The sequence below is a fragment of the Myxine glutinosa genome, chromosome 1 (assembly GCF_964187855.1).
Source record: "Myxine glutinosa chromosome 1, kmMyxGlut1.1, whole genome shotgun sequence".
NCBI lineage: Eukaryota > Metazoa > Chordata > Myxini > Myxiniformes > Myxinidae > Myxine > Myxine glutinosa.
In genome coordinates this window covers 409,567,649-409,571,965 of record NC_136261.1, presented here as the reverse complement: position 1 = coordinate 409,571,965, position 4,317 = coordinate 409,567,649, and positions in this window count along the sequence as shown.

Below are 4,317 nucleotides of genomic sequence, written 5' to 3'. Positions count from 1 at the left end.
AGAGAGACCTCCTCAAATATTTGACCTTCGTTCCTCAATCGCATGTTTCTCCATTGACATGTAGTAATAATCTTTCCCTTCTACTTCTCCTGGTCGCATTGCTCTGGTTGTAGTACTTACAAAACGAATCATAGGGTGTTTTTAAAAAAAACTTACAATCTTTTCATTTTTACTATTCAAGAGTTTAGATTTATGAAAGTTCTTTCCTGAAGCAGATTTACCCACAAGATTAATAATAATAGTTGTCATTTATGTGTGTAAAATATCAGTTAGTATCTCATCTTGTTTCACAACAATATATTTATATTTTCCAATCGTGTGTTTCATATAATTTTCAAATTCTTTTTTACTACATAACGTAGAGCAATTATCTCTCCAAAAATTATTTACATCTATTGAATTTAACTTAAATAAAATAAAAGTATTGGCATTGTTTCTTATTGAGCGCCGAGCTAGTTAAAATATGACTGACTAAGATAAATACAATTACAAGAAGAATGTCTCCCTCTTGTATAGTAGCTGTCCATTACTGTTTGGTTTCTCTCATTAACACAATCATCAAAGATGACGAGGTTCTTTTTTGATTTATCTAAATCTTGAGGTGAAGGTATATCATCCGTATTATCACTGAGAATACAAGTTATGGGTTTTGGTTTCGATTTTGATTTCTGTGTATCACAAAATAATTGTATTATATCTTCAATATTATAATCATTTAGTTTGTTTTGAAGTTTAAATAAACCGATAATCTCTTCCTTTTTAAGACCTGCATTAAAACCCTGTGAGAGTAGTTGATACTCGGGTTGAAAACTTGACTTTGTAAAAATTATTAAATTATCATAATCTAAAAAATTAGGACCAAGGAGCATCTTTAAAAGTAAACAGGTTTTTCCACATCCGCTTGAACCAACTATTAGACATCTCAATGAATTTGGAATGTTTTTATGGTTATTAAATTTTATCTTATTTTCCCAAATGGGTAAAAAATCATTCATTTATATATTTGGAAAACAAGTCATCTAACTTTTTTTGAGCTATTTTATAAACTCTATATTTTATCTTGAGTTCGGGTTTAATTTCAAAATAATTCATTATTTTATTTATATAGTATCTTGTATTAACATTTCCATTAAAATTATTTTGAATAATAAATATCATTAAACCCTTATACATTTCCTCAATACAAATAGTCTCTTCCCTTGAAAGAAATGGTGTATTATCATCACAATACTTAACATTCATCTCTCTTATTAATCTTGTAAAGTAATTCATTTTTGGTTCTAATTTAAAAGAGTTATATATATATATTTTTTTTTATTATCATTAATTAAAATTAAATCACAGAAAATACATTGTTTATATGAACCCTCATTATTAAGCCCTATTCTATCACAAGCCGAACAATTCTATAATTTATCATATGGAGAGTCTGGAAATTCTAAATATCCTTCAGAACTTATCATATTTATATGGTAAATTTTTACTTAAACTAAACGCAAGTTTATTCATTAATAAATACAATGTTTCAAAGCACAAAAGACAAATTTCAATCAATGTCTACTTCGGTGAAAGATATAGAAAAATATGTCAAAGATGTTAAATTGAACAAAGATAAATATGGAAATTTTTGGGTAAAACCAGTTATGGAAAATAACATGAGCCCCTCTATTTCATTTAAAGGAAGAGCTCTAACTACACATGGAAAGATATCCATTAAAGTAAATCTAACAAAAGTTTCTCCTCTACTCCTGGCAATTTATTCAAAGCTTGAAAAAGTGATCGATCGTGATACTTTGAAAAAGAATGATAAGACCATCAACAATACTCGTGGAGAAATTTGTATTTACTTTAATAATCCAAAGGGTGTAGATCTTAGTAAAATGAATGATGTTAATATTTCTGGTGAAATGTCATTTCGTTCTATGATAGTTAGAGATTATTTAAAGATAATTTTGATATTAAAAATGTAGAGATTGAATCTGTTAATGAAAGAAAGTATATAGATATTGATGGGAATATTTTTCCTGCGAATTAAATATGAGTCATTACAGCAGTGAAGATTTTACTATTTTATTGAACTCGGACGATAGTGATGATAGCATTTCATTGAACTCGGACGATGGTGATGATAGTATTTCATTTAACTCAAATGATAGTTATGATGCTAATAGTTTGTGCTCAAATGATAGTTATGAGAGTAGCTTTATTGATGACTCTGAGTATGATTCTGAGTATTCATGTGATAGTTATGACTCAGATGATTCTGAGTGAAAAAGTGTTTTAGTTTAAGTATAGTTTCATATATAAAAAGCCTGTAAAAAGGCACTTTCTTCTATAAGTGTTTTACTTTAAGCACAGTTTCATCTTTAAAAAAGCCTCTAAAAAGGTGTTTTACTTTAAGTATAATTTTGCTATATAAATATGATCAAAGCAACGTATTGCGACGTTTGTGAACAAGAATATAAACAATACAAAAGACACCTTAAAACTAACAAACACACATTTAATCTACTTCACCTACTATCTCCTATTCAGAAGGAAACAAAACACTGTTCTGCCTGTAATAAAAATATCCTCAAGAAAGGCTTCGAAATACATCTTAAAACAAATCAACATTTAGCAAATTTTATCACAACTAAAAACTCTGATGGTGCATTCAAAGGACATATTAAAATAAGAGTCTTTAACTTCAAACCTCCTGAACCAGAGTCTATAGTTGATGCTGTAGAAATAGTTAAACCTGCTGTTCAAACGTTGATTGAAAAAACACTAAAAGAAATGAAACCACTTAAATTTTATATGGGAGTAAAATTAGAAATGACAAAGGATGAAGGAGTTATAGATACACCATACATGAGAACTGAGCCACACTTTATATCTTCATATCAAGATTTTAAAACATCAGGAGTCTATGATGAACTTATTAAACAAGAGCAAGATGTGGATAATTCAATCGTAGGAAGTGGATTCAATATAGGAAAAATTATTTACATAGACATTCATATTCTTAAATCAGATCCTCTAAAAGCTTCTTCTTACATTGATTTACCCAGTGTTATCAAAAATAGAAAAGCAGTTATCAATATCAAAAATAAAGACAATAAATGTTTTCTCTGGTCTATTCTAGCACACTTACATCCTCCACATTTTCATGATGAAAGAGTATCTCATTATAAAAAATATGAGAATACATTAAATATGAAAGATCTAAAGTTTCCGATGACTTTAAATGATATTCCTAAATTTGAAAAGTTGAATAATTTATCAGTTAATGTTTATGGTCTAACAGAAACAAACAACATTCAGGTTTTAAAGCTTTCTGACAATTGTAAACAAACTCATATTAATCTTCTATATTTTAATTCAGATGAAAATTCACATTATACATACATCAAAGATATTACAAAATTAATAAAACCACAAGTATGTAAAAGAACAAATAAAATATATATTTGTATGCGTTGTCTTAACTTCTTTCATACACAAAAAAGATTAGATAAACATTCAAATTATTGTGGTGAACATAAATCAACGGTAATCAACATGCCTAAAAAAGGCTCAAAGATCACATTCAAAGATGAAAAGAAAACAATAAAACATCCATTTGTTATATATGCTGATTTTGAAAGTATTTTAGAAAAAATTGATACTGCTTCTCCAGATCCAAAAGAATCATACACAAATAAATATCAAAAACATACTCCTTGTGGTTTTTGTTATTATATCAAATCATCCGTTGGTGATGAATATTTCAAGTTAGAGATGTATAGAGGCTCAAATACCCCAGAGGAGTTTGTGACACGACTCGAAAAAGACTGTGTTCGATTAACCAAGATAATGAGAGAAACCAATAAACCAATGTCCTTAACAAGTAAAGAAAAAAGGGAATTTATAAAAAACAATGTCTGTCATATTTGTGAGGAGAAAATTGGTAAAGGTCTAAAGGTTAGAGACCATTGTCATCTCGCTGGTAAATATAGAGGTCCGGCTCATCAAAGTTGTAATATTAATTATCAACTCCCCTCTTTCATTCCTATTTTTCTTCATAACAACGCTCATTATGATACACATCTATTTATCAAGGAACTCTCAAAGACTTCTGGAAGTATCTCAGCAATTCCAAACACAGATCAGAAATACATTTCATTCACAAAAAACAATTCACACATCTCCTATTACTCATATCAGATTTCTTGATACATTTAAATTAATGGCAAGTCCATTGGCAAACTTGGTTCAAAATCTAAAAGAGTTTCCATGTCTTTCAGAGTATTTTTCAGATAACGATTTACTAACACAAAAGGGAATTTACCCCTA